Source organism: Eschrichtius robustus, chromosome 13 (assembly GCF_028021215.1).
Source record: "Eschrichtius robustus isolate mEscRob2 chromosome 13, mEscRob2.pri, whole genome shotgun sequence".
Lineage (NCBI taxonomy): Eukaryota > Metazoa > Chordata > Mammalia > Artiodactyla > Eschrichtiidae > Eschrichtius > Eschrichtius robustus.
In genome coordinates, this window is record NC_090836.1 from 54,334,235 (window position 1) to 54,347,876 (window position 13,642).

Genomic DNA, 13,642 nt, shown 5'->3' on the forward strand with positions numbered 1-13,642 from the left:
TATACTATATACTTCGGGGGTTTACAGTTTAAATCAACTTTATTGATATTTACATATGATAAAATACATTCATGTAAGTGTATTGTTTGGTACATTTTAATGAAAGCGTACCCACGTAACTACTACTCCAATTAAAATAAAGGAAACTTTGTACAAACCTTGCACCAGCCCAAATGCCTCTCTGCCACTGCTTTGGACCTCTGGCATCACCTCGGCTTGAAATGGACCCCAGCTGCTCCCGTTCCACTGGTGGAGCCTGCACCTGTGCTAACTCCTGCAAACTCACCTCCTGCAAGAAGGGCTGCCACTCCTGCTGCCCCATGGGCTGTGCCAAGCGTACCCATGGCTGTGTCTGCACAGCCGCACTGGACAAGTGCAACCGCTGCCCCTGATGCCAGGCAGATCCCGCTCCCGGATGTAAACAGCACCGCGTACAAACCTGCATTTTTTTTTTTTATGCTACCCTAACCGGATTGCTACATTCCTTTTTCTATAAAATATTTGAAGGACAGTAAGCTCATCTAGATTCCTTAAAAAAAAACTTTATTACCCCCCAAGTTCACTCATATCCCTTTGCTGTCATTTTCTCTCTAACCGCCCCCCCCGCGAAACATAAACATGATTCTGCTTTCCGCCACCGTGGATTATTTTTCCTGTTTCAAAATTTCAAATAAATGGAATCATATGGTATGTAATTTTTGTGTCATTTGTAACTAAAGAAAAGTTTTCAAATGTCTCCAGGTTGATGTACATTAATAGTTCATTCCTTATAATTACTGAGTAGTTCCAATACAGTTCCAATTTCATTAGTTCCACTAAAATTTGTTTATATAGTCACCTGTTGATAGATTCTGTTTCCAGTTTTTGCTCATTGTGAATAAAATTGTTATTAACATTCATTTTTTCTATTAACTTTTTTTTTACTGGAACATAGTTGCTTTACAAGGTTGTGTTAGTTTCAATGAAGTGAATAAGCTATGTTTATATATATAATCCCTCCCTCTTGTACCTCCCGCCCACCCCCCCCCCCATCCCACCCATCTAGGTCATCACACAGCACGGAGCTGAGCTCCCTGTGCTGTGCAGCAGGTTCCCACTAGCTATCTATTTTACACCTGGTAGTGTATATATGTCAATCATAATCTCCCAATTCGTCCCACCCTCCCCTTCCCCCACTCTGTCCACATGTCCATTCTCTACAACTGTGTTTCTTTTCCTGCCCTGCAAATAGATTCATCTGTATCATTTTTCTAGATTCCACATATATGTGTTAATATACAATATTTGTTTTTAGTCTTTCTGACTTGCTTCACTCTATATGACAGACTCTAGGTCCATCCACATCTCTACAAATGACCCAATTTCGTTCCCTTTTATGACTGAGTAATATTTCATTGTATACAGGTAGCACATCTTCTTTATCCATTCATTTGTCGATGGACATTGAACTTGTTTCCATGTCCTCGCTATTGTAAATAGTACTGCAATGAACACCGGGGTACACATCTTTTTTTTTTTAATTAATTTATTTATTTTTGGCTGTGTTGGGTTTTTGTTGCTGCGCCGGATTTCTCTAGTTGAGGCGAGCAGGGGCTACTCTTTGTTGCGGTGCACAGGCTTCTCATTGCGGTGGCTTCTCTTGTGGAGCACAGGCTCTAGGCATGCGGGCTTCAGTAGTTGTGGCACGCGGGCTCAGTAGTTGTGGCTCACAGGCTCTAGGGCGCAGGCTCAGTAGTTGTAGCACATGGGCTTAGCTGCTCCACATCATGTGCGTTCTTCCTGGACCAGGGCTTGAACCCGTGTCACCTGCACTGGCAGGCGGATACTTAACCACTGCGCCACCAGGGAAGCCCCCGTATGCCTTTTTGAATTATGGTTTTCTCAGGGTATATGCCCAGTAGTGGATTGCTGGTAGTTCTATTTTTAGTTTTTTAAGGAACCTCCATACTGTTCTCCATAGTGGTTGTATCAATTTGCATTCCCACCAACAGTGCAAGAGGGTTCCCTTTTCTTCACACCCTCTCCAGCATTTATTGTTTGTAGATTTTCTGATGATGCCCATTCTAACCGGTTTGAGGTGGTACCTCATTGTAGTTTTGATTTGCATTTCTCTAATGCTTAGTGATGTTGTGCAGCTTTTCATGTGCCTCTTGGCCATCTGTATGTCTTCTTTGGAGAAATGTCTATTTAGGTCTTCTGCCCATTTTTTGATTGAGTTGTTTGTTTTCTTCATATTGAGCTGCTTTGTATACTTTGGAGATTAATCTTTTGTGAGTTGCTTCATTTGCAAATATTTTTTCCCATTCTGAGGGTTGTCTTTTTGTCTTGTTTAGGGGTTCCTTTGCTGTGCAAAAGCTTTTGTTTCATTAGGTCTCATTTGTTTATCTTTGTTTTTATTTTCATTACTCTAGGAGGTGGGTCAAAAAAGATCAGTATCTTATAGTTTTCTGAATACAGATCTTTTACCTCCTTAGGTAGGTTTATTCCTAGGTTTTTTATTCTTTTTGTTGCAACGGTGAATGGGATTGTTTCCTTAATTTCTCTTTTTGATCTTTCATTGTTAGTGTATAGGAATGCAAGAGATTTCTGTGCATTAGTTTCGTATCCTGCAACTCTACCAAATTCATTGATTACCTCTAGTAGTTTTCTGGTGGCATCTTTAGGATTATCTATGTATAGTATCATGTCATCTGCAAACAGTGACAGTTTTACTTCTTCTTTTCCAATTTGTATTCCTTTTATTTCTTTTTCTTCTCTGATTGCTATGGCTAGGACTTCCAAAACTTTGTTGAATAATAGTGGTGAGAGTGGACATTCTTGTCTTGTTCCTGATCTTAGAGGAGATGTTTTCAGTTTTTCACCATTGAGAATGATGTTTGCTGTGGGTTTGTCATATATGGCCTTTATATTATGTTGAGGTAGGTTCCCTCTATGCCCACTTTCTGGAGAGTTTTTATCATAAATGGGTGTTGAATTTTGTCAAAAGCTTTTTCTGCATCTACCGAGATGATCATATGGTTTATATTCTTCAGTTTGTTAATATGGTGTATCACACTGATTGATTTGTTTATATTGAAGAATCCTTGCATGCCTGGGATAAATCTCACTTGATCATGGTGTATGATCCTTTTAATGTGTTGTTGGATTCTGTTTGCTAGAATTTTGTTGAGGATTTTTGCGTCTACGTTCATCAGTGATATTGGCCTGTAATTTTCTTTTTTCGTGATATCTTTATACAGTTTTGGTATCAGGGTGGTGGTGGCCTTGTAGAACGAGTTTGGGAGTGTTCCTCTCTCTGCAATTTTTTGAAAGAGTTTGAGAAGGATAGGTGTTATCTCTTCTCTAAATGTTTGATAGAATTAGCCTGTGAAGCCGTCTGGTCCTGGACTTTTATTTGCTGGAAGATTTTTAATTACAGTTTCAATTTCATTACTTGTGATTGGTCTGTTTATATTTTCTAATTCTTCCTGATTCAGTCTTGGAAAGTTGTACCTCTCTAAGAATTTGTCCATTTCTTCTAGGTTCAATTCTTTTCATTCTTTTTTCTTTATTTTGCTCCTTGGCTGTTATTTCCACCATTCTATCTTCCAGCTCACTTATTCATTCTTCTGCTTCAGTTATTCTGCTATTGATTCCTTCTAGTGTATTTTTCATTTCAGTTATTGTGCTGTTCATCACTATTCCTTTGTTCTTTAGTTCGTCTAGGTCCTTGTTAAACATTTCTTCTCAATCCGTGCCTCCATTCTATTTCCGAGATTTTGGATCGTCTTTACTATCATTACTCTGAATTCTTTTTCAGGTAGGTTGCCTATTTCCTCTTCATTTATTTGGTCTTGTAGGCTTTTACCTTGCTTCTTCGTCTGTAACATATTTTTTTGTCATCTCATTTTTTTGATGGGTGGGGCTGTGTTCCTGTCTTACTGGTTGTTTGGCCTGAGGCGTCCAGCAGTGGAGTCTGCAGGCAGATGGGTAGGGCTGGGTCTTGGTGCCGAGATGAAGACTTCTGGGAGACCTCACACCGATTAATATTCCCTGGGGTCTGAAGTTCTCTGTTAGTCCAGCGGTTTGGACTCGGCATTCCCACCACAGGAGCTCAGGCCCAACTCCTGGCCTGTGAACCAGGATCTCGCAAGCTGTGCGGCGTGGCAAAAAAAAAAAAAAAAGAAAGAAAGAAAGAAAGAAAGAAAAAAGAAAAAAAAAGAGCAGAACAATAACAAAGAATAAAAAAAAAAAGAAAGGCCAGAAAAGCCCTTGGCACAGTGGGGACGGGGGGGGGCGCGGACTTTCGTGGAGGCAGGGCCTAGGCTCAGGACCTATGTGGCTGGAAAGGGCCCTGGAGGGAGTGCAGGGGCAGGGCTTAGGCTCAGTGCCGATGGAGGGGGCTCTGGAAGGCGGAGGTTCAGGCCCGGGACCCCAGCAGACTCTCCAGGGCCCAAGTGGGCGGGGGAAATACTGGCTGAGTTCCCCTCCAATTCCCCAATCCCCTGAAGGTCCCTCCCTGTCCCCACTGATCCCTGCACTGTGGGTGGGCCCCTCTGATAGTGGGAACCCCTCCCCTTCCCCAGCCACCCCTCAGGGGTGCCGGTCCCATCCCACCTCCACTTTTCCTCTTCCCCTCCTTCCCCCTCACGTCCTACCTAATCACGTGGGGATTTCTCCTGTCCCTTTAGATCATTAACATTCATATTTAAATCTTTGTGTGGATATGTTTCATTTTTATTGGGCACATATATAGAAGTGGAATTGCTAGATAATATGGTGAGTATATATTTAACCTTATGAGAAACTGCCAAGTTGTTATCCAAAGTGGGTGTACCATTTTACATTCCCACCAGCAATGTGTGAAAGCACTGGCTGCTCCACATCCTTGTCAACACTTGATGCTATCACTCCTTTGAATTTTAGCCATTCTAGTAGGTGTGTGATTGTATTTCACTGTGTTTTAATTTGCATTACTCTAATAACTAGTGATGTTGTGCATACTGCCATGTGTTTATTGGCCACTCATATATCTTCTGAGAAATGTCTGCTCAAATACTTTGCCCATGTTTAAATTGGGTTGTTTGTCTTCTTATTGAATTATAAGTATTTGAGATACGAGTTCTTTATCAGATATATGTATTTGTGAATATTTTCTCCCAGTCTGTGGTTTGCTTTTTGATTTTACTAAATGTGGTCTTCAAAGAGCAGAAGTTTTTAGTTTTAATGACATCTAATTTATCGTTCTTTAAAAATATGACTAGAACTTTAGGAACTCCAGCTTAAGAAAATGTAAGCCTCAGCTTCAATTTGCTACCTTTCTGTTATTCACCTGGGATGCTTGAAAATTGCAGAATTAGGTTAGAATCTAGGTAAATCTTACAGAAGTCCATGAATATGACTTTTGTTTATATTATAAACACTTTTGTTTATATTAATATGTATCATTTTGTGGGTGTATGATATTCAATAAGCAGTGTACTAAATACTTCACATATAATGTTTCATTTAATCCTTACAAAAAGCCTTAGTGAAGAGGAAACTTGGATTTTGAGTAATAAAATAAGTAGACTAAATGCTTAAATATTATCAGTAGCAGAACTAGAGTCTACCTGACTCCAAATCCCTTTGAATCTTAAATACTATGCAGTATCCTGTCTAGGAAATCTTTGTATATGTAAAAGTCATGAAAATATTTTCCTATGTTTTCTTCTAGAAGTATTACATTTTAGTTTTTATTTTTGTGTTTGTGATCCATTTGGGTTCATTTTTGTATATGGTGTGAGGAAGGACTGAAATTCATTTCCCCCGATGGATATCTAGTTGCTCTGTCATCATTTGTTGAAAAGACTATCCTTTCTCCCACTGAATTACCTTGACACCTTTCTGGAGAATCACTTGACAGTCTGTGTGGGTCTATTTCTGGAACCATTGTTCTGTTCCATTGATCTGTATCTCTACTCTTATATGGATACTACATTGTATTGATTACTGTAACTTGATAACATATCTTTGTGATATTGCGATTTATAATAAGAAATATATATTTCTGGCACAGAGCTCCTAAAACCCTTGGAATTACTTAAGTGTTGAGAGTGACAAAGGTGTCTTTTGTTACATTGATGAGGTGATCTTTGGAATATCCCTAAATTACATAAAGGTGGGGGCTGGTCACCAGAGGAACCAACCAATGATGTGAATACAGGGTTGGAACTTTCAGTCTGACCTCAGGGAGGAGAGAGGGACTGGAGGTTGAATCAATCATCAATGATTTAATCAATCATGCCTATGTAATGAAGTCCCCATAAAAACCCAAAAGGACATGGTTTGGGAGATTCTGGGTTGGTGAACACATGGAGGTGCTGGGAGAATCGTGCACCTGGAGAGAGCATGGAAGCTACATGCCCTTTCCCCATACCTTGCCCAATGCATCTCTTCCATCTGGATGTTCCCGAGTTATATCTTACTATAATAAACCAGCAATCTGGTAAGTAAAATGTTTCTTTGAGTTCCATGAGCTGCTCTGGTAAATTAATCAAACACGGGGAAGGGGGCCTAGAAACCTCTGATCTATAGCCAGTTGGTCAGAAGTATAGGTAGCAACCTGAACTTGTGACTGGTGTCTAAAGTCCAAGGTCGGGGGGAGTCATTGGAACCCCCAATCTATAGCCAGTTGGTCAGAAGCACAAGTGACAATCTGGGCTTGCAAGGGGCATCTGAATTGCAGGGGATGAGGGGTCCTGGGGGGTGTTAGTCATCTGTGACTGAGCCCTTTACCTGTGGAATCTGATGCTATCTCTGGGTAAGTAGTGTCAGAATTGAGTTGAATTCATGGACACCTTGTTGATGCCAGAGAACTGTTTGGTATTGTGTGGGAAATTCCTCCTATCCAGTGAGCATGCACACATACGTCATACATTGGAACTGGGTCAAGGAACCCAAAAGAATCTTGAAGTCAGGTAATGTAAGATATCCACCTTTGTGGGGTTTTTGTCAACATTGTTTTGGCTATTCTAGGTCCTTTGTATTTCTGTATAGATTTTAGAATCAGTTTATTAATGTCTATTTTAAAAACCTGCTGAGATTTTCAAGTGGTGTTGGCAAAGTTGGGCAGTCCTATATAAGTCAATGAAGTTAGAACATACCCTCACACCATACACAAAAATAAACTCAAAATGGCTTAAAAACTTAAATATAAGATATGACACCATAAAACTCCTGGAAGAGAGCATAGGCAAAATATTCTCTGACATAAATTGTAGCAATGTTTTCTTAGGTCAGTCTCCCAAGGCAATAGAAATAAAAGCAAAAATAAATAAATGGGACCTAATCATATTACAAGCTTTTGTACAGCAAAGGAAACCATAAACAAAACGAAAAGACAACCTATGGACTGGGAGAAAATGTTTGCAAATGATATGACCAATAAGGGCTTAATTTCCAAAATATACAAACAGCTCATAAAACTCAATAACAAAAAAAACAAACAACCCAACTGAAAAATGGGCAGAAGACCTAAATAGACATTTCTCCGAAGAAGACATACAGATGGCCAACAGGCACATGAAAAGATGCTCACCATCGCTAATTATTAGAGAAATGTAAATCAAAACTACAATGAGGTACCACCTCACACCAGTCAGAATGGCCATCATTAAAAAGACTACAAATAACAAATGTTGGAGAGGGTGTGGAGAAAAAGGAGCCCTCCTACACTGTTGGTGGGAATGTACATTGGTGCAGCCACTATGGAAAACAGTATGGAGGTTCCTCAAAAAACTAAAAGTAGAGTTGCTGTATCATCCAGCAATCCCACTCCTGGGCATATATCCAGACAAAACTATAATTCAAAGAGATACATGCACCCCTATGTTCATAGCAGCACTATTTCCAATAGCTAAGACATGGAAGCAACCTAAATGTCCATTGACAGATGAATGGATAAAGAAGATGTGGCACATATATACAATGGAATATTACTCAGCCATAAAAAGAAACGAAATTGAGTTATTTGTAGTGAGGTGGATGGACCTAGAGTCTGTCATATAGAGTGAAGTAAGTCAGAAAGAGAAAAACAAATACCGTGTTAACTCATATATATGGAATCTAAAAAAAAAAAAAAGGTTCTGATGAACCTAGGGGCAGGACAGGAATAAAGACACAGACATAGAGAATGGACTTGAGGACACAGAGAGGGGGAGGGTAAGCTGGGACGAAGTGAGAGAGTAGCACTGACATATGTACACTACTACCAAATGTAAAATAGATAGCTAGCAGGAAGCAGCTGCATAGCACAGGGAGATCAGCTCAGTGCTTTGTGACTACCTAGTGGGGTGGGATAAGGAGGGTGGGAGGGAGACGCAAGAGGGAGGGGATATGGGGATATATGTATTCATATAGCTGATTCACTTTGTTATACAGCAGAAAGTAACACAACATTGTAAAGCAATTGTACTCCAATAAAGATGCTAAAAAAAAAAAAAGTGGAAACAACCCAAATTTCTGTCAACTGACAAATGGGTAAACAAAATGTCATATATCCATACAATTAACTATTATTTGGTTATAAAAAGGAAATTCAGTAGTGATACAACATGGATGAACCTTGAAAACATTAGGCTAAGTGAAAGAAGTCAGTCACAAAAGACCACATATTATATGATTCCATTTATATGAAATGTTCAGAACAGGCAAATCTTTACAGACAGAAAGTATCAATAGATTGGTGGTTTCCAGGGGCTAGGGAGAGAGTGAAATTGGGATTGATTGCCACTAGGTATGGAGTCTTTTTTAGGGTACTGAAGATGTTCTGGAATTAGATAGTGGTGATGGCTACACACCCTTGTGAATATACTAAAAAACACAGAATTGTACACTTTAAAAGGGGGAATTTTAGGTATGTTAATTTTATCTCAATAAAGCTTTTATAAAAAAAAAATACACAGAAGCAACCTAAATGTCCATCAAGAGATGAATGGTACATATATACAATGAAATACTACTCAGCCATAAAAAAGAATGAAATAACGCCATTTGCAGCAACATGGATGAACCTAGAGATTATCATACTAAGTGAAGTAAGTCAAAAAGAGAAAGACAAATACCATATGATATTACTTATATGTGGACTCTAAAATATGACACAAATGAACCTATCTACAAAACAGAAACAGACTCAGAGACATAGAAAACAGACTTGTGGTTGCCAAAGGGGTTGGGGGAGGGAAGGATTGTCAGTCTGGGATTAGCAGATGCAAACTATTATATATACAATGGATAAACAGCAAGGTCCTACTGTATAGCACAGGCAACTATATTCAATATCCTGTGATAAATCATAATGGAAAAGAATATGAAAAAGAATGTAAATAAATATATAACTGAATCACTTTGCTGTACAGCAGAAATTAACACAACATTGTAAATCAACTTTACTTCAATAAAATAAATTTTTTAAAAAACCTGCTGAGATTTTGGTTGAACTTGCATTGAATTTAAAGGTAAATTTGAGGAGTGTGTACATCTTAATATTAAGTCTTCCAATTTGTGAACATAATACAACTCTCCATTTAATTAGGTCTTTTTTCGATTCACTCAGCAATATTTTATAGTTTTCAATGTACAAATGTTACACATATCTTTCAGTATTTCAGGTTTTATAATGCTTCTATAAATTTATTATTTTTATTATTTATTGTTATTTAAAATTTTTAAATTTCCAGTTGTTAACTGCTTACATGGCAAAAAAAAATTGAATTTTTAAAATACTGACCATATATTCTGGATCTTGATATATATACTTAATAATACTTCTAGTAGGTTTTTTTTTTTTTTTTGGTAGGTTCTTGATGATTTTCCTTGTACTAAAACATGTCATCTGTGAATAAGACTAGTTTTACTCCCTTCTTTCTGACTGTGTGCTCTTCATTTATTTTTCTTGCTTTAATGCACTGGCTAGGACTTCCAGTACAACGTAGGCATGATGTGGTGGATACAGCACCTGGCATTTCTTCCCACTTCCTTCTAGTGTGACCTTCTGTGCTGAGTAGATGGAAAGCTAAATACTAAGTTTCCCAGACTCCCTTGGCATCAGAGTTCTACAGTTGGCTAGATTCCACCAATTAGATACACCTACACACATGAGAAAATGTGAAGCTAAAGTGGAGGTCCTCTTACTGCCGCTTTTGGCTGTTTACTGATGACAAACACGGTCATGGAACTGTGGGGTTTTCGGCAGTGTCCAGTCTCCAGTTTCATGGCTCTCAAGAGGCGGTAGAATCAGCTTCCTGACCTCTGGATTGCAGCTACAGTGTTTTGTTGGTTGGTTGGTTGGTTTTATTTTGTTTTTAACTTTAGTAGTCCTAGTGGCAAACTCCTGATTCCCCACCTTCCTGCTTATGGCAGAGGAGGTAACACCACTGGGAGATCAGTTTTGTGATGTTTAAGGAGTCATTTCTGGATCTCAGCTTATAACTCAGTCTTCCAGCCCTTCCAGTGATTTTTTTAAATGATCTAATTCTTTGTAATAAATCCCTTTCTGTTTAAAATACTTCAGGTGGCATCTCTTTCCAGCACTGTGATACACACAGTCAGGAGAGACATTCAGCAAAGGTTTAAACAAACAGTAATCGGCAGATGTGGAAATAACCAGCCAGTTCAGGGACAGAAATTAAGACCCTGGAGAGACAGGTGTGCCAGACACAGTCTCTATCAAAGAAAACAATGCACAACCCTAGTTATCAGGGAACCAGAATCAACTTCAGGACAGGCTGTGCTGCAATGCAGCCTGTGTGTTGAGTTGGTAAACCTCTGTCCTGGGGCTCTTGTGGCTCCTGCCATTCCCTACGACTAGGAACAAGTTTGATCCCAAATTGCTGGGCAAGATTATACCTTTAGCTCAATGTGAAGCTATCTCAGTGATAACAATTAGAGAGATGCAGGGACAGGGCAATAAGCAGAGCAGTTTAAAGCTTAAAAGAATAATTTCAAGGTGAATAAAAGGCAAAGGTACTTCATAAAGTACTTAGTATATGTATGGTACTCATTACCCCCAAGATGTGAAATAGATATATATATTTATATGTATTTTTCCTCATATACCGTTAAGAATTGTAAGTAGTCAGACAAGTCATTGAGCCCATTTGTCATCTAATTTAGAAATCCCCTCCATGTTACTGCCTAATGGTTATCCAGCTCTTGCTTGAATAGTTAGAGTGATAGAGAGTTCACTATTTCACAAACCTGGCTATTCCATTTTTCTAATCATCAGAACTTTGTTTTTAATGTTGAATACCAAATCATTTCTCTGTAATTTTTTCTGTCTCAGGGTAAGCACATGTTCTTTTGCTACTTATCTCTGTTTCAAAGTATCTCTGTATATCTCTCCAGAGATATCCATTCCCACTCACAAAAGGCCTCAATTTCCTTTTAGGAAATCATATCTCTTCCGTGATGTATGGTTTTTGGGAGAAAAAAACCTGTGTGCCTGCCTCCCACTTTGGAAACAAAGGGCAAATCTTTCCTTTCCTCACCCTCATAAAACCAGCAAAAGTATGTGTCCTAGGTTTGGTCAACTTTCTCTTCAGTTTTTTAATTTTAAGAGAATGTGGTATGAATTAAAAAAAAAAGTTAGACATCATTCAGCACAGAGGTAGTGTGCCAACTACATGTGCAGTTATGAGACAGTGGCTGCACTTTCAGCTTTCAGATAAAGTTGTGTTACCTTGGTTATTGTTCATCTCAGAATCTGGCTCTCTAATCTCAAGTCTAAGCACTGCCAATAGCCTCCCAATGGTTAAATTATCTTTTAGAGTTTCTGTTGCTTGCAATTCAAATCTCTAACCAAAACACTATATATGAATGAGCGGGTAGCTTTTTTTCCCTGAAGTGTCTAGTTGCTGCTTAACTTAGTTAGGGACGATTTGGTTGCAATAGACAGAACCCACTCCAGCTAACTCAAAAAATGAGTTTTATTGAAAGAGCACAAAGAAGCCTCAAGGCACTAAGGACAGGAATTAGAGCTGTGTCCAGGGGAACTGAAGCAGGGAAATGGGAATTCAGGAACTGTGGTTATTCTTTCCATCTCTCAGGAGTCAAGCGTTCTCCTTCATATTTGTGTCTCTCTTGTGGCTTCACTGCTATTTTCTACACATGTATTCTTGTCTCTATTCTTGCTGGGTTCCTGTTTAATCATCTCATATCGACTGTCCATGATCTTTTAGCTTAACATACAATCAGTGACTACAACTCTATGTCTCTTAGTTCAGATTATCCAAGGGAGAAAAATGTGCTCTCTGGCTGCCAGTAGATTGGCTGGCTTTGAGTTACTCACCTTTAGTCAAATCAGCTAGGGAAGAGGTAGGGGCAGGTTAACTGTATATCCCTCTAGAGGCAGTGGATGTGGCAGGTCAAGGTAGAAGGTACTGTTGGGAGTACCTGGTAAATGGACTGACTGGTCCGGTGTGTGTTTGATGGATAAATGCTCCTCACAAGGTCAGATATTTGGAAAAACTGTAGCCTGGGAATTGGAAGTTATCCTTTTCTAAGAATCATCCAAGATTTCCTACTCACTAAGAATAATCTTTCCACCAAAGGATACCTGCTTGTTTGTTTTTAAGTAGTCATACTGATTCTAGTCACCAGTTGTTGCCCCCGAGAGGCTGACAGAGACCCATCGTTTCTCCTCATTCTCTGTCATATTCCAGGATTTCTCAGAGTGATGTCCATGGACTGCCTGCATTAGAATCTACTGGGAAGTTTGTTTAAAATGGAGATAGATTCTTGGGATTCTCTCTAGATCTACCAAATCAGCATTTCTGCAGGGGTAGGAGTGGAAGGAGCTGGCCATCTGCATTTTAAACAAATTCTCTAGGTGATTTTCAAGTACATTAATGTTTAAGAACCACTAAGCCAGAATATAAATTACTTGAGGACGTGGCACAGTTAGTGTGTCCTGTTCAGGATTAAATCCCTTACACATTGCCTGGCACATAAAAGACACATACAGTTTCAATAAACTATCTCTTACATCTACAACATAATTCTGATTATATACAAATGTATAATAACAGTGATAAGGCTTAACTTAAAATTACTGATTGAATCATAAACTCTTGATTATATTACAATACCAAAATATTTCTATCAATTACTAAGAATACTTGTAAGGTGCCAAAAATCAGCCAATTATTAAAAAAACAAAACAAAACAAAAACTCCCTGCAAACAAAAGTCCAGGACCAGATGGCTTTACTGGGGAATTCTACCAAACATACAAAGAAGAACTTATACCAAACCTTCTCAAACTCTTCCAAAAGACTTGAGAGGAGGGAACACTCCCAAAGTCATTCTATGAAGATGCCATGACCCTGATACCAAACTACACAAAGACACTACCAAAAAGGAAATTACAGGCCAATATCTTTGATGAATGTAGATGCAAAAATTCTCAACAAAATATTAGCAAACCAAATCCAACAACACATAAATAAGGTCATACACCATGATCAATTAGGATTCATCCCAGCATCACAAGAATGGTCCAACGTATGTAAATCAATCAATATTATACACCACATCAACAAAAGAAAAGATAAAAACCATATGATCATCTCAATAGATGCAGAAAAAGCATTTGATAAAATTCAATATTCATTCGTGATAAA

The 13,642-nt window shown here is 38.7% G+C and overlaps 1 pseudogene; it reads left to right on the forward strand.

Annotated features, from left to right (window-relative positions):
• Nucleotides 1–221: 221 nt before the first annotated feature.
• LOC137775825 (metallothionein-1 pseudogene) lies at nucleotides 222–392 on the forward strand (annotated as a pseudogene).
• Nucleotides 393–13,642: the final 13,250 nt, after the last annotated feature.